This window comes from Capra hircus, unplaced genomic scaffold (assembly GCF_001704415.2).
Source record: "Capra hircus breed San Clemente unplaced genomic scaffold, ASM170441v1, whole genome shotgun sequence".
Classification (NCBI taxonomy): domain Eukaryota; kingdom Metazoa; phylum Chordata; class Mammalia; order Artiodactyla; family Bovidae; genus Capra; species Capra hircus.
The window spans coordinates 40,437-66,709 of record NW_017190163.1 but is presented as its reverse complement, the minus strand read 5'-3'; the positions used below and the strand labels follow the sequence as shown (position 1 = coordinate 66,709).

Sequence of the window (26,273 nt, the reverse complement as noted above, 5' to 3'; positions counted from 1 at the left end):
ACAGCCACCACTCCTTTAGATATTGGATGTTGTTAGGAACAGATTTTGTGATCTCAATCCTTACATCTCCTCATATCTAGAGAAGCACTAAATCCCTTCATGATGCCATCAGACCCTCACGATTAACAGAAAACCTTTTGTAAAATGAATGTTTGATTGTATTGAACTTCCCCTTCACCAATACCTTATATATTGACTTTCCCCCACTGCTGCTTTGGAGCAGTCTCTTGGAGCTATCTGAGATGCTGCCTCCCAGGCAGCAGTCCTCATTTTGCCCCAAATAAAACTTAATTCACAACTCTCAAGTTGTACTTCTTTTTTTAGACGACAGTACTTATCCCTCTCTTCCTTTTTAGATAAATGGTAGCATATTATAGTAATACGTGCTTTTTTCCACCTTTTTTTCCCCCACCTTAACAATATACCAAGGAGTCATTCTAAAGTAGAATATAAAGTATATATTCCTCATTCTTTTTACAGCTACATAATACTCTCAGTCCTTTACTGATGAATTTTTGGGTAACTTTCTGCCATTATATATAGAACTGCAGTGAATAGTCTATTTCATATTCCTTATTGTATTTTTGCCAGTTTATCCTTGGGATACATTCCTTGAAGTGGGATTACTGGGTAAAGGGAAAAGTGCCATATGTAATTTTGCAAGATTTGACAACTTCCCCTCCACTGGGCTTCCCTGGTGGCTCAGACGATAAAGCACCCACCTGCAATGCAGGAGACCTGGGTTCAATCCCTGGGTTGGGAAGATCCCCTGCAGAAGGAAATGGCAACCCACTCCAGTATTCTTGCCTGGAGAATCCCATGGACAGAGGATCCTGATAGGCTACAGTCCTTGGGGTTGCAAACAGTCGGACACGACTGAGCAACTTCACTTTCTTTCACTTGCTTTCCTCCACTTGGGTGGTACTATTTTACCTTCCCATGATCAAAGCAGGAGAGTTCCTGTTCACAGTATCATCAAAGACTATGTGGTCAAACCTTTGACTTTTTGCCAATCTGATAAGTGAGAGATTGTATCTCATTTTAGTTTTAATTTATACTTTTCTTATTATGAGTGAGGTTGAATATTCTTTCATAATTAAGTCATTTATATATCTTTTTTTTCTGAGAAGTGTCTTGACAGTTTAGAAAATATATTCAATGTGTTTCAATCTCTTATAGTCTTTTAAAAATATTGATTTATTTGACTGTGCTGGGTCTCAGTTGTGGCATGCAGGGTGGGAAATCTTTAGTTGCAGCCTGTGGTATTTTTTTTTTCAGCATACGAACTCTTAGTTGCAGCATATGGGATCTAGTTCCTTGACCAAAGACCAAACCCAGGTCCTTTGCATTGGGAGTGTGGAGTCTTAGCCACTGGACCACCAGAGAAGTCCCTCTTATAGTCTTTTTCTATGCTCAAGTTTTCTCTTAGGCAGTGGAAGACTTGTCAGGTTATATCTGGTGTCCTTTTGACATGATCTCTGTATTCTTCTATTTTTTTTCCCCAGTAATCTTTGACAGCTTCTTTGCTAAATGATGGGCTTCCCTGGTGGCTCAGATGATAAAGCGTCTGCCTGCAATGTGGGAGACCCAGGTTCTATCCCTGGGTTGGGAAGATCCCCTGGAGAAGGGAATGGCAACCCACTCCAGTATTCTTGCCTGGAGAATCCCATGGACAGAGGAGCCTGATAGGCTAGAGTCCATGGGGTCGCAAAGAGTCGGACACGACTGAGCGACTTCACTTTCACTTTCTTTGCTAAATGATATGACAAGATATTCTCGACTTACTTTGTACATTAAATATCTCAGAACTGGCATCAGTCATTTCTCTAAGCTGCTGACAGAATGATAATTCTGTTTGCTAAGCCTCATATCCCCATACACATTCATAGCACTCATCATTGCCTGACATTACGGCGTATGTTGTTTGCTTCGTCCTCTACAGCTTTAGAATTTAGTATGTAAGCTGCATAGAGGGAAAACATTTTGTTTTGTTCACTAATGTATCTCGAACACCTAGAACAAAGCCTGATACACAGAGGTCGTCAAAACCCGCTTCATGGGCTTCCCTGGTGGTCCAGTGGTTAAGGTTTCTATGCTTCCTCTGAAGGGGACATGGGTTCAATCCCTGGTCTGGGAATTAAGATGCCACATGTCAAGAGGCCAAAAATAAAAAATAAAAATATTTTTAAAACTCCTGCTTCTTTCCATTTACCAGAGGTCATGATTGTAGCCCTCTGTATGAAGAGATGGGTGACCATCCAGAGACTGAGCTCAAGAGTCACTGTCATTCATTCATTCATTCATTCATTCCTATGTACTGAGAGGGTGGTATGTTACAGACAATGTTCTAGGCAAGATGGCAATGTTTGTATTAGGCCTATGGCTCAAGTGAAACCTCTAGCCACACTGATCAGGCAGAAATGATTCCTCTCCAGTGTTAAACTTGAGCTAAACTAATATGGCCAAGTAACCACCTGGAATAAAAGGAAATGGCAGGAGTATTTTCTTCTCTGAGGACTCCTCCTACAATGAAGACACTTACACCAAAGTTTCATACACTATGCAAACTTATGTATACTTTACTTATTGGTTACATTTCCGGATGCTATCTCTGATATCTATATTCTATGTAGTTTATGTCAATGTAGCTTATTCTATGTTAGTTTTATGTAAGAAAGAAAGCAGGGCAGGCCAGGACTAATGCTTGTTGAAGTCCTATTGTGTACCAGAGATTTAAAAATAGATCTCACTATTATAGTCTCCTGAAAGATAAAGCCAGGAGGAAAAGAAAGCGCATTTTTTAAAGACTGTATTTTTTTAAAAGGAAATAGTATAAGGATTTTCTATTATTTTCCCAGCTCCAGGAGGTAATTTGTCTTACAATACAGAAGTGTCAACAGATACCATTTGCAAAGGATTTCCCTTTTATTCCTCACACCTCTGTAGTAAAGTGGGGGATTTTGTCATATCCACTGAGAAGACTGAGGTTCAGAGAGGTGATAACATATACAATTTAGCAGTCATTTCTAGATTTAGAGCAGTGGTTCTCAAACTACCTTGTGTCATCTGTAGGTTGTATAAACACTTATTACTGGGCTTCAACTCTGGTTGAGGGCCACGATTATTCTAACAAGTTCCTAGGTGATGCTGATGCTGCTGGTCTGGGGATCACAGCTGGAGAACTACTGATGAGAATAATAATAAACAAACAAAAGTGACATTTACCTTTTATGAGTGCCTGGAAAATCCCCATGAGCTGAGAGGACTGTGGAGACACATGGCCCTGAGTCACAGCAAAGGAGACACAGTGTGCAGTGTGCCCAGGCCCATGATTTAGGCCACAGACTCAGAGAGTGGCTGACACTATTTCAGTCTCCTAAAGTGTGAGGTGACTAGTCACTGGTCTACAGAACAGGTCGTATAGCATTGTGATTTCACCATTGTGGGGAGCCCTATAGGTGAAGCATTAAGCCCCAAGCTCCTAAGATTTCCATTGATCTTAAGAGCTCTTTGTCAAGCTACTTCTTGTTAAACCCTTAATTCAGACCAAACTATGGGAAATTAGGAGAGGTTAAGTAAATCAAGGAAACTGTCTTATTAATGCCTGCTCAGTAAACCAGTAATTCCAGAAACCTAGAATTACTCTCAAGTTTTCTCACTGTGTCCCGATGCTACAAGCTCTGAATACTCTAGTCTTGCTGGGCAACCAATGGTGGCCAGGATAATGCTTTCTGTTATTTTTAATAGTGAGCGGTATTACTTTAAAAATTATTTATTTCTTTAATTTAAAAATAATTGCATTTGTTTATTTTGGTTGCAGTGGATCTTCACTGCTCCTTGCAGGGTTTCTCTAGCTGGAGAAAGAGGGGGCTACTTTAGTTGTGGTGCATGGGCCTCACTGTGGCGGCTTCTCTTCTCACTGCACAGCCTTCTCTTCTCACTGCACAGCCTTCTCCCGCAGTCTCTAGGGTGCTCCAGCTTCCATAGCTGTGGTTCCTGGGCTCCAGAGGACAGGCCCAGTAGTTGTGGTGCATGGGTTTAGTTGCTCAGAGGCATGTGAGATCTTCCTGGCACTAGAGATGGAACCCATAACTCCTGCATTGGCAGGTGGATTGTTTACCACTGAGCCACCAGGGAAGCCCAGCTGTATTACTTTTAAACGATTCTATTACTGAAAAATTTAAAGCAGTCTATGGCAAACAACAACATCCCAGCAAAGTTTGTCTGAAATGGTTAAATACTTGCAAATTATTTAGGGCTAATTCTCATGATATATGAAAGCATTGTCAGGAACCAAAATATAGAGAGATGAGCAAATGATGTTGCAGTAGGCAGCCTGTAAGACGGCTCCAGTGAACCTGAGCCTCCCTTCCTGAGTGGCGCCGGGAAGCTGGGGGACCCCTTCCTGGAGCCCAGAGCCTGTGACCGGAGCACCCGGGGCTTCCTTTGCACATAGCCTGCCTTTGTACTGAGAGGTCCTGGTGGAGGCACTAAGCGGTTCAAGGAAGCCAGACACTGCCCCCCTCCCAGGAAGAGAAAATTTCCACTCCTGCAGCTGGCTTGTGACTCACACTGCCACCGCAACCAGTCAGAGGAGTCTTGAGTATGTGATTTGCCTGAATGTACAGTAGTGAGTTAATCATACAAGTACATCATACACGAAAATGCTCTTGTATTTGAACAGTGAAAAGACCCTTTAAAAAGGTTTGATCTTGCTCTTTTTTTTTTTTTTTTACCCAGTCTTTTATGGGTTCCTGGCAAGGTGGGCTGTTTCAGAATCCGAACCATGAGTTTCCAAAATACCGTGACCAGATAGTTCAGGACTTACATTTTTTTCCAAAATCAGTGACTGTGTTGGAATATTCATTCAGTTTGTCTGATCCAGACTCCTATAAAGGGTACATTGAAGACCTAAAGCCATATGACTTGGAAAAACGAAAGAATCTCAGTTTGCCCTGCTGAAGTGTCTTTTGAACAGAGAAGTCCAGTTTATGTTGCATGTCATGTTTCTTATTGCCTTACTTCAAGCATGCAGTGCTGCGGATGATCCTGAGTTTGGCTATATCAGAGGAAACCCTTGTATTCATGTGAAAATGAGCAGAGTAATTGGATTAAAGCCTCAAAGAGAATCAACTATAGAATATATTTTGAAGGATGAAAACATAGCAACTGTATTAACTTATCTTCCTAATGGAATTATAGAATTAAAATATTTTCCATATTATGAGAAAAAACTGCATGTGAGGCATCTACAGTCATTAGTTGCCATCTAGATTACCTTTGACCCATGCAGTACTGTCAAAAAAGTTACAGTGAAGTGCAAGGCAGATGGATTTTACTCAGTCTAAAACATCAGGGTGTTCTTGACAAGTTTTCAGGACGAATTGTGTTCAGAATCAGTGTGCATAGTGATGAGTTAGGGTGTCTCCACAGACTAAATGATGTGTTGTCTGTCTTTATTTTGTATCAGCTGGACCTGCATTCTAGAATTATGAGACCACCTTGGACAAAGGGGGTTGCTACACGACACTGTGGCAACTTCATAATGTGCTTCCAGATCATACTGTTCTATGTCTTTCAAAGCAACTGCCTGTTGCCTCTGCTGCCTGTTGAGCTATATACAGGCAGCCGATAGGGACTGTGAACACCTGATTCTGAACATGCAGAATGGGGGTCTTGTCCAATTTTTATGTGGTTTAATTGCCAAGCGTCTAAAGCTTAATGTGCTGTCTTATATAAATATTTTATAGATTTAACACTGGTTAACTGTCATATTTTGATGCCAGCAAAGTTTTAGGAGAGAAAATGGTACCTGACCAACATCAAATCCCTTTATAGTTGCAAGAAATGCAGTGTGTGGAGAAGTTTTGTATGTGAGGAGAAAAAAGGAAAATAAAAGTGGACTTGAAAGATTTTCCTGGGATTTTTATAAAATTATTTTTTTCATTCTAAATTAGTCTGTGGATTTCTTTTTATTAAGAGCACAACATTTTTGCTGTAAAATATGTAAAAAATGTAGTGATGGGATTATTTGTAGTGATGGAACTAAATCTCTTATATGTTATTTTAGACCATAGATGAGTCATATCATTTTTAGGTTAACTGGTAAGAATATGCACTTAACTTTTTATGAAAATAAGTTCATAAGATTTAAATTGTATGATACTTTATGAAATATCTTATTGCTGCTTTTACTTAGCAGATTGTGGACTCTAATAAAAAATATAAATTATGAACAGCCTATTTTAAAATGAGCACTGAGACGAGAGCAACTATAAAAAGATCATCATTTTGATTCTGTATTTCATCTCCTTCTATGAACTTGATATGATTGTTTCTTCCAGTCTACATTATTTTCAAAAAGCAAACCTACGTTTTCTATAAAAGTTGAGTTATAATTAATGTATAATGTTATATTAATTTCGGGTGTACCACAACACAGTGATTCAATAGTTTATACATTATGAAGTGATCACCACCATAAGTCCAGTTATCATCAGTCACCATACAAACTTATAACAATATTATTGACTATATTCCCTATGTGTACACTGTTGTTGTTTTAGTCACTCAGTCATGTCCAACTCTTTGTGACCCCATGGACTGTAGCCCAGCAGGCTGCTCTGTCCCTGGGATTCTGCAGGCAAGAATACTGGAGTGGGTTGCCATTTCCTCCTCCGATGTGCACATTACATTCAAGTAATTTATTTTTATAGATATAAGTTTGTATCTCTTAATCCCTTTCACATTGACCCATCCTCTTCCCCTCTGGCTTATGATGTCTGTAGAAGTGAAGCAGCATGTATCCACTGTTGTTGTTTAGTCACTAAGTCATGTCCAACTCTTTTCAGCCCCATGGACTGTAGCCCACCAAGCTCCTCTGCCCATAGAATTCTGCAGGCAAGAATACTGGAGTGGGTTGCCATTTCCTTCTCCAGGGGATCTTCCTGACCCAGGGATCAAAGCTGAGTCTCCTGCATTGCAGGTGGATTCTTTACCACTGAGCCACCAGGGAAGCCCCATATATCCCCCAGTCCAGTACATAGAACCTAGGAAGAAGACATATTAAAGGGCCATGAATGTGAGAAAGAACTACTTACTTAGGTTAACCATTTTCAAAATAAAACAAGATTTGATAGTGACTCTGGATAGAGGTGGGCTTCTCTGGTGGCTCAGTGGTAAAGACAATATACATACAGTGAAAAAAAAGATGGCACTCATGAGCCACGCCTCCCAGTTTTCATGCATGTGCATGAGTAATCCCTATACTTGAGTGTGGGCTGGGTTAACAGAGATAAATACTGAAGCCTGGAATCACTGTAAAGCTTTTCCTTTGTGTTTTGAAGCTGCCGGGGCTCTGAGTGCTCTACTCTCCCTAGGGGCTGGCGCTTGATATTCCCCAGTGTATTGCACAATTTCTATTACAATGGACTGTATTATTTATTTATTTGTAAAATATACATAATATTTACCATTATAATCCTTTTAAAGTGCAGTTTAGTGGTATCTAGCACATTTAGATTATTATACAACCATCATCAGCATCCATCTCCAGAACTCTTTTCATCTTGTTCTGTGCTCATGAAACAATACTTTTCTGTTTCCATCAGCCTTGGCAGTCACTGTTCTGCTTTCTGTCTCTATGAATTTGAATACTCCAGGTGCCTTATGGAAGTGGACTCATACAGTATTTGGGGGGTATGTGTGTGTGTGTCTTCTTTCATTTGGCATGTATCAGATTTTCAGTTCTTTTTAAGGCTGAATAATATTCCACTATGGGGCCTCCCTGGTGGCTCAGAGGTAAAAGAATCTGCCTGCAACACAAGAGCTACAGGAGACACGAGTTTGATTCCTGGATCAGAATGATCCCCTGGAGGAGGGCATGGCAACCCACTCCAGTATTCTTGCCTGGAGAATCCCATGGACAAAGGAGCCTAGAGGACTACAGTCCATGGGGTCACAAAGAGTTGGACACATCTGAAGCAACTTAGCACACATGCATAAGATTCCACTGTAAGATAGTCATACACTGGTAGGCATTTGAGTTGTTTCCGTTTTTTGGCTACTGCTGTTAAAACCAGAGCTGTATTTAGTTAACAGTAGTTAAAGTGTTAGAACAGATTTTATTCAGAAACTATTGTAATAAGAGTAAAGAGACCTCAGATTATAACTGAGTTCGGTTCTCAGTACAACATGGGGAAATACAGGTTCATAGCCAAGGAGCAGATTGGACAGTCAGTGGATGGAAAACCAAAGCAGAAACATCAGGGATAAGGATTGGGGGCGGGGGTGGTGCGGATTCTGATTAAACCGACCTGACCAGTGTTGTTGCTGAAGGTAGGCCACAGTGATCAGATACTGAGGGTGGGGATTCTTGCTAAATTGACTTAGCAGGATTTTTGCTAAAAATTAGGCTATTCAAAGATGAACTCAAGAGTTCAAAGGTTGCGACCTAGTTGAGACAAAAGTTCAGAGGAACCTGATTAAAATTTGAAGAGGAGTAAATCTTGTAGGTGTGAATAATACTGCTATGAACATTAATGCACAAATATTTGTTCAAGTCCCCGCTTTCACTTCTTTTGGGTATATACCTATAAGTGAGATTTCTAGATCATATTGTAATTCTATTTTTCATTTTTTGAGGAATTTCCAAACTGTTACAATAGCTGCACCATTTTACATTCCCACCAGCAATGCACAAAGTTCCAATTTCTCCACGTTCTCACCAACACTTGTTATTTTCTGTTTTAAGAAATGTAATAGCTATACTAATGGGTGTGATTTACTATTTAGTTTTAAAATAAACTTTATTTTGAAAAATTTTATATTTACATAACTGTATAATTTTAATAATATTGAAAAATGTAAAACAGAATGGTAGGAAAAAAGTAACAGTTTGAGAAAAGTAGAGAGAAAATATTTTCAAACTCTATGGAATTTACATTTCTGGTATGTTAGGTAGACTTACTAATCAACAGACAGGTGAGTCAATGATGTCAACAGAAAATTCACTAAAGAACCAATAATTGTGCCCAGGTTCCTGATGGTGGTTCAGATTGTAAAGAATCTGCCTGCAATGTGGGAGACCGCGGTTTGATCCCTGGGTCGGGAAGATCCCCTGGAGAAGGGAATGGCTACCACTCCAGCATTCTTGCCTGGAGAATTCCATAGACAGAAGAGGCTGGAGGTCTACAGTCCATGGGATCACAAAGAGTTGGACACGACTCTGTGACTAACACTTTCACTGTTGATTCCTGCATTGCAGGCAGATTCTTTATCATGTAAGCCAGCAGGGAGGCCCCAATAAACATTAGCAAATCATAGAAATCATATTAGTGAAATAGGCAAAATGCAGAAGAATATACATAATTTTGAAGAATATGTGCATTTTAGTATATTTTAATGTAAATATTTGATTGTATGTAATTATGCATTAATATATGATATACAGAGAAATACACATGAAGAATAGTCATCTGTCTATTTTCAGTGAATATCTTTGGGTCAAGGACTGAGGTTCAGGCATATGAGACTACAGGATGATTTCAATTTACACATATACATTTTTATACTGTTTGAAATTTATACTCAGGAAAATTTATTAAGATAAAAATTAATAAGGAGCCAAAATATGTAACCCATCTGACAAAAATTATGTACACATAGGTTTTATTTTGGAAATGTGTTCACAACATTCTGGTTTGTTAAGAAAATAGTAGATTAAAGCATCTGATTTGCTAGTATATCTGTGTATGTATTTGTTTCTATGGCTCAAACATCTTCACACATGCAGCTTTCTCTTATACTCACATAAGAGGTTGATGTCTAGTTTTAGGGCTTAGAGAACTCTAAATGTCTTGTATTCAGAGAGATTGCTGCCAGTGGGTGGTAACTTCTGGAAAGACCTAGCTGAGGCCAAGGCCAAGGCCAAGGCCAATCCCTCCATTCTTTCCTCCCCTTCCTCTCAATCTCAAAGCCCAGATATTCAGAATTGCAACTCTGATTCTGATTACTAGGTGGCATCTACCTTCATATTTTTCTGTTTTTTTTTGAATGAAAAGGCATTTTTAGAGTAAACAAAATGTTATTTTTAAGTGCTTATTAAGCAGTTCATATTCAAGCAGTTCTTGAAATGGGGCTTGAAAGATTTTTTATATAAAAAGACCAAAAGAATATCAATTTAGTTTCATATGTGTATTATTCATAGATCTATCAACCTCTCTTGCCCTGCCCCACCCCTGTTTTCATCAAGGTCTGCTGACCTGGCCACACTGTAGAGAGGGTCTCCTGGGTAGAAAGCAGGTAGTTTAAGCCCCCAGTGTATCATAGCACTGTAATGGCTTCCTAAACCATCCACCTGCCTCTCCCCAAGCCACTTCACATACAGCTGCCCATAGTAGTTTCCCTGAAGTGGACCCTGATATCATTAAACAAACACTCTCAGAAGCAATTTACTACCTACAAAGAGAACTTCAAACTCCCTTCCCCAGCTTACACTCTCCACCCCATGAATCCAGACTAGCTTTCCAGTTTTGTCTCCCAACTGCTCCGTGTTCTGGGAAAACTGCACTGCGGGCTACTCCCTAAAGGACTCCTGTGTTTACTGTGTATCTCTTGAACTGGGTGGGGATTGATTTGAACAGAACTTGGCTCTAGCACAGTGACAATATACAGGCTTGACGTACTCCTTTTCCTGTTTGGAACCAGTCTGTTGTTCCATACCCAGTTCCAACAGTTGCTTCCTGACCTGCATATAGATTTCTCAAGAGGCAGGTCAGGTGGTCTGGTATTCCCATCTCTTTCAGAATTTTCCACAGTTTACTGTGATCCACACAGTCAAAGGCTTTGGCATAGTCAATCAAGCAGAAATAGATGTTTTTCTGGAACTCTCTTGCTTTTTCCATGATCCAGCGGATGTTGGCAATTTGATCTCTGGTTCCTCTGCCTTTTCTAAAACCAGCTTGAACATCTGGAAGTTCACGATTCACGTATTGTTGAAGCCTGGCTTGGAGAATTTTGAGCATCACTTTACTAGCGTGTGAGACGAGTGCAATTGTGTGGTAGTTTGAGCATTCTTTGGCATTGCCTTTCTTTGGGATTGGAATGGAAGCTGACCTTTTCCAGTCCTGTGGCCACTGCTGAATTTTCCAAATTTGCTGGCATATTGAGTGCAGCACTTTCACAGCATCGTCTTTTAGCTATGAAATAGCTCAACTGGAATTTCATCACCTCCACTAGCTTTGTTCATAGTGATGCTTCCTAAGGCCCACTTGACTTCACATTCCAGGATGTCTGGCTCTAGGTGAGTGATCACACCATCGTGATTATCTCGGTTGTGAAGATCTTTTTTTGTGTATTCATCTGTGTATTCTTGCCACCTCTTCTTAATATCTTCTGCTTCTGTTAGGTTCATACCATTTCTATCCTTTATTGAGCTGATCTTTGCATGAAATCTTCCATTGGTATCTCTAAGACTGGTTCCAAATAGGAAAAGGAGTACATCAAGACTGTATATTGTCACCCCGCTTATTTAACTTATATGCAGAGTACCTCATGAGAAACGCTGGGCTGGAGGAAGCACAAGCTTGAATCAAGATTGCCAGGAGAAATATCAATAACCTCAGATATGCAGATGACACCACCCTTGTGTCAGAAAGTGAAGAAGAGCTAAAGAGCCTCTTGATGAAAGTGAAAGAGGAAAGTGAAAAAGTTGGCTTAAAACTCAACATTCAGAAAACTAAGATCATGGCATCTGGTCCCATCATTTCATGGCAAGTAGATGGAGAAACAGTGGAAACAGTGTCAGACTTTATTTTCTTGGGTTCCAAAATCACTGCAGATGGTGATTGCAACCATGAAATTAAAAGATGCTTACTCATTGGAAGGAAAGTTTTGACCAACCTAGACAGCGTATTAAAAAGCAGAGACATTACTTTGCCAACAAAGGTCCATCTAGTCAAGACTATGGTTTTTCCAGTAGTCATGTATGGATGTGAGAGTTGGACTACAAAGAAAGCTGAGCGGCGAAAAATGGATGCTTTTGAAGTGTGGTGTTGGAGAAGACTCTTGAGAGTCCCTTGGACTGCAAGGAGATCCAATCAGTCCATGCTAAAGGAAATCAGTCCTGAATATTCATTGGAAGGACTGTTGTTGAAGCTGAAACTCCAATACTTTGGCCACGTGATGCAAAGAACTGACTCGCTGGAAAAGACCCTGATGCTGGGAAAGATCGAAGGCAAGAGGAGAAGGGGACAACGGAGGATGAGATGGTTGGATGGCATCACTGACTCAGTGGATGTGAGTTTGAGTGAACTCCGGGAGTTGGTGGTATACAGGGAGGCCTGGTGTGCTGTAGTGCGTGGGGTCGCAAAGAGTCGGACACAACTGAGCAACTGAACTGATCTGGCTCTAGCACCTACATGGCAGCATTACATACTGCGATAAACCCTTTGGGGGAGAATTGCTATCCTCATTTTAAAGATGTGGAAACTGAGTCTTGGGAGAGTGAGAACCAGTCTTGTCTTTGGGAAAGATGTTGGGTTTGGCTTCCTTGGTGGCTCAGACAGTGAAGAATCTGCCCAGAATGCAGGAGACATGGGTTCAATCCCTGGGTTGGGAAGATCCCCTGGAGGAAGGCATGGCAACCCACTCCAGTATTCTTGCCTGGAGAATTCCATGGACAGAGGAGCCTGGCGGGCTACAGTCCATGGGGTTGCAAAGAAATGGACACAACTGAGCAACTAAAACTTTACAGAAGTAAGATATCGACTGATAGCTTGAAAGTAGTGATGAATGGTATTATTTTGCTGTGTAACAAAAAGGATATGGTGCTCACCGCTAGTAAGTGCCTGTATGCGTAAAATTAATTTTATTTCCCCTAGAATTTAAGCGATACTCTTTCAGTAGAACATTTGGATAATACATTAAAACAGAAAGAAAATAGGAATAAACACACCCCAAACCCACACCCTGAAAGGCCCATCCTTTTCTAGGATTTGCTGACATCTAGTGGTAGAACCAAGAATATTAAGTGACCTTCAAGCTAGACTTCCGTAGTACCTGAATGGAGAACTTCCAGATGTATAAGCTGGGTTTTGAAGAGGCAGAGGAACCAGAGATCAAATTGCCAACCTTCATTGGATTATGGAAAAAGCAAGGGAGTTCCAGAAAAACATCTACTTCTGTTTCGTTGACTATGAGAAAACCTTTGACTGTGTGGATCAAAACAAACTGTGGAAAATTCTTAAAGAGATGGGAGTACCAGACCACTTTACCTGTCTCCTGAGAACCTTGTATGCGGGCCAAGAAGTAACAGAACCTGACATGTGACAATGTCCCATGGTTCAAAATTAGGAAAGGAGTACCACAAGGCTATATATTGGTCACCTTGCTTATTTAACTTATATGCAGAGTACATCATACAAAATGCTGGGCTGGATGAGTCACAAGCTGGAATCAAGACTGCTGAGAGAAATATCAACAACCTTAGATATGCATATGATACCACTCTAATGGGATAAAGTGAAGAGGAACTAAAGAACCTCTTGATGAGGGTGAAAGAGGAGAGTGAAAAAGCTGGCTTGAAACTCAACATTAAAAAAACTTAGATCATGGCATCTGGTCCCATCACTTCATGACAAATAGAAGGGGGAAAAGTAGAAGCAGTAATGGTTGCTTGGGCTCCAAAATCACGGAGGACTGCAGCCATGAAATAAAAGGTGCCTGTTCCTTGAAAATAAAGCTATGATTAACCTAGACAGCATATTAAAAAGCAGAGACATCACTTTGCCAACAAAGGTCCATATAGCCAAAGCTATGGCTTTTCCAGTATCAAGTACGGATGTGAGTGTTGGACCATAAAGAAGGCCAAGCACAGAAGAAGAGATGTTTTCAAACTGTGGTGTTGGAGAAGACTCTTGAGAGTCCCTTGGACTGCAGAAGATCAAACCAGTCAATCCTAAAGGAAATCAACCCTGAATATTCATTGGAAGGACTGATGCTGAAGCTCCAATACTTTGGCTATCTGATTTGAAAAGCTGACTCATTGGAAAAGACCATGATGCTGAAAAAGACTGAAGGCAAAAGGAGAAGGAGGTGGCAAAGAATGAGGTTTTAAAATTTTTTTATTAATTTTTTAATTGAAGGATAATTGCTTTACAGAATTTTGTTGTTTTCTGTGGAACATCAACATGAATCAGCCATAGGTGTACATATGTGCCCTCCTTCTTGAACCTCCCTCCCATCTCCCTCCCCGTCCCACCCATCTAGGTTGATACAGAGACCTTGTTTGAATTCCATGAGACCTACAGCAAATTCCCATTGGCTATCTATTTTACATATGATTATATAAGTTTCCATGTTACTCTCTCCATACATCTCACCCTCTCCTCCCCTCTCTCTGTGTCCATAAGTCTGTTCTCTATGTCTGTTTCTCCCTTGCTGCCCTGCAAATAAATTCTTTGGTGCCATCTTTCTAGATCCTGTATACATGCATTAGTATATGATATTTATATTTCTTTCTGACTTTGGAGAAGGGAATGGCAACCCATTCCAGTATTCTTGCCTGGAGAATCCCATGGACAGAGGAGTCTGGCAGGCTACATACAGTCCATGGGGTTGCAAACAGTTGGACACGACTGAGCGACTAACACACACACTGGCTGCTGGCGATCAGAAGCCCTCTTTGGCTAGCCTTTCTGCATTATTCTGCCTGTTCAGGCACTTAGAGGGTTCCCTTGCCTGGGGTCCTTCTCTGTTGTTTGGTGCATCTGGCACATAAAGGGGTCCCCCTGGCTAGGGTCCTACTCTGTTGTTCTGCAAGTCAGGTGCTTGCAGGGCCAGCCTCTCTACTGTTCAGCTGCTGGTGCTGACATGCGGGGAGAGAGAGGCTATGGTGAAGGCTCCCTCCCCCTGCATATGACTCAGTAGCATCACCTTGCTTCCATGGCTGCCTGGCTTTCCTCCACAGACATTTCCCACAACAACCTCCTCCCTCATATCCCCTTGGGCCACCTCCCAGCAGTCAACAGCAGCTCTTGCCCTGGAATTGCTCCACAATCCCTACGCTACAGCTCCCAGCCTCTGTGCCTTCTAGGGGACCCACATCCCTGTCTGGGGTATGTATGGCTGCGGCAAGAATTTTCTGTGTGATTCTCACTCCATTTAGGCTATCACAAATCAGCTCTTTAACTTTCAGCCTCAACTGTTTCTTCTCTGACCCAGACAATTCTTCCAATGTGGGGATTGGACCCCTGCTTCAGTTCCCCCACCCTCCAAGGGCAGATCCAGTCTTACTAACACTCCTATTCCCCCCCTAGTTTCTTTGACCTACTGAGTCTTGTGTGGTTCTATATATTCTTTTCCGGTGGTCAGGTACACCTGCCTGCTCTCAGCTGGTGTTCTGCAAGCACTTCTGTGTCTGAAGGTGTATTCCTGATGTGTCCATGGGGAGAGATGTATTCCACGTCCACCTATTCCTCTGCCATCTTGGAAATCCAATGAGTTTTGTAGATAACATCACTGACTCAATGGACATGGATTTAAGCAAACTCTGGGAGATAGTGGAGGAAAGAGGAGTCTGACGTGATGCAGTCCATGGGGTCACAAAGAGTTGGACATGACTGAGCGAGTGAATAACACTATAAATGAAGATAGGCCAAGATGGGGTAAAAACATTTCCAGGTTTCCTGAATCCAGTCTGGGCTCCTCCCCTAACTTGATATGTACAACTTGCCAATTTTACCACATTGTTTCCACTTTTAGATAATGGAATTTGAGGGATCAAGGTCTGACTGTGATACAGCTGCTTGGGAGTAACACGTTTATATCAGTACCAGTTCATCAACCTCTCTTGATTGAGAGGGTAACAGGCAGGAAGGCCAAGGGTCTCCAAACGGAGGAAATAGCCTGCAAGTGTCAGACATTTTTCTCTCTCTTAAGCAGCAGGAGGGAACGAACTAGTGATATCTTTTCCTTCTCTATACAAATTTAAAAAGAAGTTTCTCTTAAGATACTGTGTTGCCATAATGACACTTGGTTTCACCTGAAGTTAACTATTCTCAAACCTTGAGTTAACCAATGCATTTTTCTTATGGAAATGTTTGTCTTAAGCTATGTTAATGTACTATGCATTTACCGCAAACTCTGTCTTCAAGTCGGTTCCCTCTAATGGCTCAGAACCTGCTTGACAAACCAGTATGTTATACTCAGATATTGTTCCCCTAATGTATGTAAATGAAACTATTTGTTTGGTAATCTGCCCTTCTACAAGGTTCAAGTTAATCATTTTATGGCCTGGGATGAATCGTCTGGTGCCAAGATTATCCCAAAATGCACCTTATGGGTGAGGGCCCTGGTGCCATTCTGAGTTTTAAGACATTCCTTTCTTTCATTAACAGACTGCTGGTGACTATATAACATATAACTATATAACACCAAGAATCCTGGTGTCTTTCTGTCGTTCAGCAAAAACCTTTCATGATGAGATTAGGAAAGGGAAATGAAAACTCCTACATTGGGATAAGGGCTGAAATGCAGGACTGATATTGAATGGTTGTTGCTGAGCCATGGAGGATGCCGGAATTCTTGGCCTCTGGAGGAGAGGAATTCAATCCAGGGCCAGTGATGAGGCTAGATTGCTCAGAGCTTTTGTGTGATAAAGTTTTACTAAAGTATAAAAGAGATAGACAAAGCTTCTGACATAGATATCAGAAGAGGGCAGAAAAAGTGCCCCCTGCTAGTCTTTAGCCGGGTGTTACATAGCTACTCAGTTCTGTTCAGTCACTCAGTCGTGTCCGACTCTTTGTGACACTGAAGAGCCTAAACTATTCCATCTTGTAAAAAAACTCCGTTTTGTAAAGGTTCCGGGCAAACAGACTTAGACTTTGGATATTGCCTCCCCACTGCGTGAGCCAATCAGCCCTTAGGTTAAACCTCCTGACTCTAAGTTCAAGGATTTGGAATTTACCTTGGAAGTAATGATTTACATTTGTGATATTTGTGATTTACTTTGGAAGTGATGATTTACCTTTGTGAAATAATGATTCACCGTGTAAGTGAAAAAATCCAATCAGAAATCCACACACAACCCTATAGAAGAGGGTAACCAATCATTAATCCTTCAGCCTGAACACCCCCTTTGTTACCCTTTCACCTGAATATTCCCTATATAAGCAGTGTAACCCAAAACTCAGAGCTCCCTCCCTATAGCCGCTGCATCGGTGCCAGTGGGAGCCCCATCTCGAGCTTGGTAATAAAAACTTTCTTGCTTTTGCATCGGATACAGGCTCCCTGGTGGTCACTGGGAGATTTCGCTACTTGGGCACAACAACACCATGGACCACAGCACCTCAAGCCTCCCTGTCCATCAACAACTCCCGGAGTTTACTCAAACTCATGTCCATTGAGTTGGTGATGCCATCCAACCATCTCATCCTCTGTGTTCCCCTTCTCCTCCTGGCTTCAATCTTTCCCAGCATCAGGGTCTTTTCAAATGAGTCAGCTCTTCGCATCAGGTAGCCAAAGTGTTGGAGTTTCAGCTTCAACATCAGTCTTTCCAATGAACACTCAGGACCAAGCTCCTTTAGGATGGACTGATTGGATCTCGTTGCAGTCCAAGGGACTCTGAAGAGTCTTCTCCAACACCACAGTTCAAAAGCATCAATTTTTCGCCGCTCAGCTTTTTTTATAGTCCAACTCTCACATCCATACATGACTGCTGGAAAAACCATAGCCTTGACTAGACAGACCTTTGTTGGCAAAGTAATGGCTCTGGTTTTCAACATGCTGTCTCGGTTGGTCATAACTTTCCTTCCAAGGAACAGGCGTCATTACATTTCATGGCTGTAGTCACCATCTGCAGTAATTTTAGAGCTCCCCAAAATAAAGTCAGCCACTGTTTCCCCATCTATTTGCCATGAAATGATGGGATCATGTGCCATGATCTTAGTTTTCTGAATGTTGAGCTTTAAGCCAACTTTTTCACTCTCCTCTTTCACTTTCATCAAGAGGCTCTTTAGTTCTTCACTTTCTGCCATAAGGGTGGTGTCATCTGCATATCTGAGGTTACTGATATTTCTCCTGGCAATCTTGAATCTAGCTTGTGCTTCATCCAGCCCAGCATTTCTCATGATGTACACTGCATATAAGTTAGATAAACAGGGTGACAATATACAGCCTTGATGACCTCCTTATCCTATTTGGAACCAGTCTGTTGTTCCATGTCCAGTTCTAACTGTTGCTTCCTGACCTGAATTCAGATTTCTCAAGAGGCAGGTCAGATGGTCTGGTATTCCTATCTCTTTCAGAATTTTCCACAGTTTGTGGTGATCCACATAGTCAAAGGCTTTGGCATAGTCAATAACGCAGTGAGTGAGTGAAGTCGCTCAGTCGTGTCTGACTCTTGGCGACCCCATGGACTATATAGCCTACCAGGCTCCTCCATCCATGGGATTTTCCAGGCAAGAGTACTGGAGTGGGTTGCCATTGCCTTCTCCAGGAAATCTTCCCGACCCAGGGATTGAACCCAGGTCTCCTGCATTGTAGGCAGACGCTTTACCATCTGAGCCAGATGTTTTTTTGGAACCCTCCTGCTTTTTTGATGATCCAGCAAATGTTGGCAATTTGATCTCTGGTTCCTCTGACTTTTCTAAATCCAGCTTGAACATCTGGAAGTTCTCAGTTCACATATTGTTGAAGCCTGGCTTGGAGGATTTTGAGCATTACTTTACTAGCGTGTGAGATGAGTGTAATTGTGCGGTGGTTTGAGCATTCTTTGGCATTGCCTTTCTTTGGGATTGGAATGAAAACTGACCTTTTCCAGTCCTGTGGCCACTGCTGAGTTTTCCAAATTTGCTGGCATATTGAGTGCAGCACTTTCACAGCATCATCTTTCAGGATTTGAAATAGCTCAACTGGAATTCCATCACCTCCACTAGCTTTGTTCATAGTGATGCTTCCTAAGGCCCACTTGACTTCACATTCCAGGATGTCTGGCTCGAGGTGAGTGATCATACCATCGTGATTATCTGGGTCTTGAAGATCTTTTTTGTATAGTTCTTCTGTGTATTCTTGCCACCTCTTCTTAATATCTTCTGCTTCTGTTATGTCCATAATACTTCTGTCCTTTATTGTGCCCATCTTTGCATGAAATGTTCCCTTGGTATCTCTAATATTAAATCTCCATTCTTTCCCATTCTATTGTTTTCCTCTAATTCTTTGCAGTGATCACTGAGGTAGGCTTTCTTATCTCTCCTTGCTATTCTTTGGAACTCTGCATTCAGATGCTTATATCTTTCCTTTTCTCCTCTGGGTTTCGGTTCTCTTTTCACAGCTATTTGTAAGTCCCCCTCAGACAGCCATTTTGCTTTTTTGCATTTCTTTTTCTTGGAGATGGTCTTGATCCCTGTCTCCTGTACAATGTTACCAACCTCTGTCTGTAGTTCATCAGGCACTCTGTCTATCAGATCTAGTTCCTTAAATCTATTTCTCACTTTCACTGTATAATCATAAGGGTTTTGATTTAGGTCATACCTGAATGGTCTAGTGGTTTTCCCTACTTTCTTCAATGAAGTCTGAATTTGGCAATAAGGAGTTGATCTGAGACACAGTCAGCTCCTGGTCTTGTTTTTGCTGACTGTATAGAGTTTCTCCATCATTGGCTGCAAAGAATGTAATCAGTCTGATTTCGGTGTTAGCCATCTGGTGATGTCCATGTGTAGAGTCTTCTCTTGTGTTGTTCGAAGAGGGTGTTTTCTATGACCAGTGTGTTCTCTTGGCAAAACTCTATTAGCCTTTGCCCTGCTTCATTTTGTATTCCAAGACCAAATTTGCCTGTTACTCTAGGTGTTTCTTGACTTCCTACTTTTGCATTCAAGTCCCCTATAATGAAAAAGACATCTTTTTTGGGTGTAGTTCTAAAAGGTCTTGTAGGTTTTCACAGAACCATTCAACTTCAGCTTCTTCAGCATTACTGGTCGGGGCATAGGCTTGAATTACTGTGATATTGAATGGTTTGCCTTGAAAATGAACAGAGATCATTCTGTCGTTTTTGAGGTTGCATCCAAGTACTGCATTTCGGACTCTTTTGTTGACTCTGATGACTACTCCATTTCTTCTGAGGGATTCCTGCCCACAGCAGTAGATATAATAGTCATCTGAGTTAAATTCACCCATTCCAGTCCATTTTAGTTTGCTGATTCCTAGAATGTCGATGTTCACTCTTGCCATCTCCTGTTTGACCACTTCCAATTTGCCTTGATTCATGAACCTGACATTCCAGGTTCCTATACAATATTGCTCTTATAGCATCGGACCTTGCTTCCATCACCAGTCACATCCACAGCTGGGTATTGTTTTTACTTTGGCTCCATCCCTTCATCCTTTCTGGAGTTATTTCTCCACTGATCTCCAGTAGCATATTGGGCACCTACTGACCTGGGGAGTTCCTCGTTCAGTATCGTATCATTTTGCCTTTTCATACTGTTCATGGGGTTCTCAAGGCAAGAATACTGAAGTGGTTTGCTATTCCCTTCTCCAGTGGACCACATTCTGTCAGAACTCTCCACCAAGACCTGTCCATCTTGGGTGGCCCCACATGGCATGGCTTAGTTTCATTGAGTTAGACAAGGCTGTGGTCCATGTGATTAGATTGGTTAGTTTTCTGTGATTGTGGTTTCAATCTGTCTGCCCTCTGATGCCCTTCAGTGCCTACTGTCTTACTGGGTTTTCTCTTACCTTGGACGTGGGGTATCTCCTCACGGCCGCTGCTACTGACCTTGGACGTAATATATCTCCTCTCGGCCACTCGCTGCTCCAGAGCCGCGGAGCTACTAGCAGGCTGCTAATTCGAGAAAGGAAATATCTCAAAACTTAGAGACTGGCACCAGGCCCCTCTCCCACAACATGCATTTTGAGATAACATTGGCACAAGGTGAGTTGCTTGGGGCCATAAAATGATTGACTTGAATCTTGAAGAAAGGCAGGTTTTTAAGCAAATATATAGTTTCATTAGCATAGATTAAGAGAATAATTGTATGAGTAAAACACTGGTTTGTTGAGCCATTATAGGTTCTGAATCTCTTAAGTGGAACCGATTTGAAGAAAGACAGAGTCTAGGGTAAATACATAGTCATTAACATAGCGTAAAAAAAAAAAAAAACATTTCCATAAGAAAAACACATTGGTTAGCTCAAGGTTTGAGAAAAGTTAAGTCAGGTGGAATCAGGTGTCATCATGGCAACACAGATTTTTTAAAGAAACCTTGAAATTTTGTATAGAGAAAGAAAATAACCTGACACTTGCAGTTTATTTCCTCCTGCCACTTAAGAGAGATGAAAAATGGCTGACACTTTGCAACCTATTTCCTCCATTTGGAGATCCCTAGCCTTCCTGCCTGTTACCCTCTCAATACCATTAGGCTTTCAAGGCAAGTATACACAGACAAAAAAGCACAAGCTTGCAAATCACAGATGGGAGTAGGGAATGCAAACAAGGAATCAAGTATCAAATTCAGAAGTACTTTATGTCGGACAGTGTCGTAAAATTATCTATATTAGATTTTAATAGTGTCTAGGATGAATTTTTAATCTCTATGGTGACCACTAAAATAACAGTAAAAATGTATCATCAAGAAGGTAATAGAGAGGGAAAATAGAATTTAAAAAATATTAAGCATCTTTCTAAACGATAACCCTGTATGCGAGACAGCAAAGGAGACACAAATGTATAGAACAGTCTTTTGGACTCTGTGGGAGAGGGTGAGGGTGGGATGATTTGGGAGAATGGCATTGAAACATATATAATATCATATATGAAATGAATTGCCAGTCCAAGTTTGATGCATGATACTGGATGCTTGGGGCTGAGGGATGGTACGGGGAGGGAGGAGGGAGGGGGGTTCAGGATTGGGAACACATATATACCTGTGGCAGATACATGTTGATGTATGGCAAAACCAATACAATATTGTAAAGTACTTAACCTCCAATTAAAATAAATAAATTCATATAAAAAATAAAAGATTAAAAAAATAAAGTGCATTTCCCAAATACTAAAAAAAAAAAATAAAATTAAGCAATCCAAAAAAGAGCACTAGAAAAGAGAAAGAACAATACAAAATAGACAGAACAAACAATCAAATAATGAGATGGTGATTTAAGCCCAAATATACCACTAATTTATTGGTAAACATGCTAAATATTCCAATCAAAAGACAAAACTTGTCAGTGGATTTTTTAAAAAGTTATGATTTGCTGCTTAGAAGAGATTCACTTTCAGTATCAAGCCACAGAAGGCTGAAAGGGGAAAAATGGAAAAACCTATACCATGCAAATATTAACAAGAGAAATCTGACATAGCAATGGTGATATCAGATAAAGTAGCTTTTAAAGCAAGGAGCATCAGTAAAGAAAAAAAGGGACATTTAACAGTTGTTAACATTTTATTTTATAAGTATTTATATATATATATATCCATCTAGAGTTTTCCCTGTTTATATATATATGTGTGTGTGTTTATACACATGTATTTGAATAAAAACCTATAATATACATATCATCCCTTTACCTATTTTTACTTAAAAAACGTATATCATAAATGTATTTCCGTTGAAAACTTTTGGTTCTGTTCTAGTTTGTGAAGGCAACACTGTACTCTATGATATGACAATATCATGACTTCTTTAACCTATTCCCTATTGAATAGTCAAGCTGTTTAGCATTATAAATAACACTGCAATGAGCATTTTTATGAATATATGTTTGTGCATTTGTTTTATCATTTTGGCAGAATGCTGTTCCAGAAATTAAATTCTTGGATTCAAAGGTATACACATTTTAAAAGCGTTCTAATATACATTCAACAAACTTTACTAGTGTATGCTCCTGACAATTACGTAAGTGCTGGCAAAGGTTAAAAAAAAAAAAAACTGAAGCAACATAAAAAGACCATGAAAAGGGAAACTTTAAGTAAATTAGGTTAAATTTATGTAATAAGGCTGACAAAAAGATTGAGGTCTGCATATCCTGATGGGAAGATACTTAGGGCATGTCACTATTTGCTTATTTTCTGTTAAACTATGTGTTTATTTGTCACTGTGTGCAAATTCCACAAGAATACATTCTAGTACAACATTCAAACCCAGAAAAAGCATTAGTACCACTTTAATGCCACTGTCCTCATCAAAGCACAGTTACCTCCCCAGTTTATAAACTTTTTAAAATGCTTTTCTACACATTACACATGCATGTCTTATTAAAATATATAAATGGGTCTCTTCAGTAAGTGGTGCTGGAAAAACTGGACAGCTACATGTAAAAGAATGAAATGAGAACATTCTCTAACAACATATACAAAGATAAACTCCAAATGATTTAAAGACCTAAATGTAAGACTGGATGCTATCAAATTCCTACAGGAAAGCATAAGCAGGGCACTCTTTGACATAAATCACAGCAATATCTTTTGGGGATCTGTCTCCTGGAGTAATGGAAATAAAAACAAAAATAAACAAATGAGACCTAACTGAACTTAAAAGCTCTTGACAGTAAAGGAAACCACTGACAAAATGGAGACAGCCTACAGAATGGGAGAAAATACTTGCAAATGAAGTGACCATCAAGGGATCGATCTCCAGAGTATACAATTGTTCTTGCAGCTTAATATCAAAAAACAAACAACCCATTCACAAAATGGGAGGAAGATCTAAACAGACATTTCTCCAAAGAAGTCCTTTTGGGTGGCCAAAAGGCACATGAAAAAATGCTCAACATCACTAATTGTTCAGTTCAGTTGCTCAGTCGTGTCTGACTCTTTGTGACCCCATGGACTGCAGCACACCAGGCTTCTCTATCACCAACTCCTGGACCTTACTCAAACTCATGTTCATGGCATTGGTGATGCCATCAAACCATCTCATCCTTTGTTGTCCCCTTTTCCTCCTGCCTTCAATCGTTCTCAGCATCAGTCTTTTCCAATGAGTCAGTTCTTTGCATCAGGTGGCCGAAATATTGGCGTTTCAGCTTCAGCATCAGTCCTTCCAATGAATATTCAGGACTGATTTCCCTTAGGATTGACTAGTTGGATCTCCTTGCAGTCCAAGGACCCTCAAGAGTCTTCTCCAACACCACAGTTCAAAAGCATCAATTCTTCAGTGCTCAGCTTTCTGCATAGTCCAACTCTCACATCCATACATGACTACTGGAAAAACCATAGCCTTGACTAGACGGACCTTTGTTGGCAAAGTAATGTCTCTGGTTTTTAATATGCTGTCTCGGTTGGTCATAACTTTCCTTCCAAGGAGCAAGCGTCTTTTAATTTCATGGCTGCAGTCACCATCTGCAGTGATTTTGGAGTCCAAAAAAAAAAAAAAAGTCTGTCACTGTTTCCACTGTTTCCCCATCTATTTGCCATGAAGTGATGGGACTGGATGCCATGATCTTAGTTTTTTGAATGTTGAGCTTTTAGCCAACTTTTCACTTTCCTCTTTCACTTTCATTAAGAGGCTCTTTAGTTCTTTGCTTTCTGCCATAAGGGTGGTGTCATCTGCATATCTGAGGTTATTGGTATTTCTCCCGGCAGTCTTGATTCCAACTTCTGCTTCATCCAGACAGAGTAATGATGTACTCTGCATAGAAGTTAAATAAGCAGGGTGACAATATACAGCCTTGATGTATTCCTTTCTTGATTTGGAACCAGTCTGTTGTTCCATGTCTAGTTCTAAATGTTGCTTCCTGACCTGCATACAGATTTCTCAGGAGGCAGTTCAGATGGTCTGGTATTCCCATCTCTTTAAGAGTTTTCCACAGTTTGTTGTGATCCACAGAGTCAAAGGCTTTGGCATAGTCAATAATGCAGTAGTAGATGTTTTTCTGGAACTCTCTTGTTTTTTCGATTATCCAACAGATGTTGGCAAGAGAAATGCAAATCAAAGGTACAATTAGGTATCATCTCACACCGATCAGAATGGTCATCATCAAAAAAATCTATAAATAATAAAATACTGGAGACGGTGTGGATAAAAGGGAAACCTCCCACAACTGTTGGTGGGAAAGTAAATTCATACAACCATTATGGAGAACAGTATGGAGGTTCCTTGTAAACTAAAAATAGAGCTACCATGGGATCTTACAATCCTACTTCTGGGCATCTATCCAGAGAAAAATCATAATTTGAAAATTTAATGCACCCCAATATTCATTGCAGCACTATTTACAATAGTTAGGACATGGAAGCAACCTAAATGTCCATTGACAGGGGAATGGATAAGAAGATGTGGTACATATCTACAATGGACTATTAGCCATAAAATAGAATGAAATAACATCATTTGCAGAACATGGATGGACCAGAGATTGTCATACCGAGTGAAGTAAGTCAGACGGAGAAAACAAATCTATGATACTGCTTATATGCAAAATCTAAAAAAATGATATAAATGAATTTATCAACAAAACAAAAATAGATGGACTTCCTTGATAGTCCAGCAGTTAAGACTCCATGCTTCCAATGCAGGAGGCATGAGTTTGATCCCTATTCAGGGAACTGAGATCCCACATGCCGTGTGGCATGGCCAAAAAATAAAACACAACAAAAACATATATTAAAAAAAAACATAGAGTAGTTACAGATGTAGGAAACAAACTTATGGTTACCAGGGGGAAAGAGGGGAGAGGGATAAATTGGGAGATTGGGGTTGATATATACTATACTATATATATACTATATATATATATACACCATACTATATATAAAATAGATAACTAATAAGGATGTACTATATAGCACAGGGAACTCTTCTTAATACTCTGTAATGATGTACATGGGGAAAGAATTCCAAAGAGAGTGGATATATGTGTATGGATGACTGATTCACTTTGCTGTACAGCAGAAACTAACACAACCTTGTAAATCAACTATATTTCAATAATTTTTTCGAAGTCTACAAATAATAAATGTTGGAGACAGTGTAGAGAAAAAGGAACCCTCCTACAATATTGGTTGGAATGTAAGTTAGTGCAGCCACTATGGACGTTGATGCTATGGGGAGGGAGGAGGGAGGGGGGTTCAGGATGGGGAAGACGTGTATACCTGTGGCGGATTCATGTTGATGTATGGCAAAACCAATACAATATTGTAAAGTAATTAACCTCCAATTAAAATAAAGAAATTTATATGGGGAGGGAGGTGGGAGGGGGGTTCATGTTTGGGAATGCATGTACACCCGTGGTGGATTCATGTCAATGTATGGCAAAACCAATACAGTATTGTAAAGTAAA

At 40.4% G+C, this 26,273-nt stretch overlaps 1 pseudogene; it reads left to right on the top strand.

Moving 5' to 3' along the window:
* The first annotated feature begins 4,746 nt into the window (after positions 1–4,746).
* The window catches only part of LOC102184506, a 28,637-nt pseudogene continuing 7,110 nt past the window's right edge, over positions 4,747–26,273 (top strand).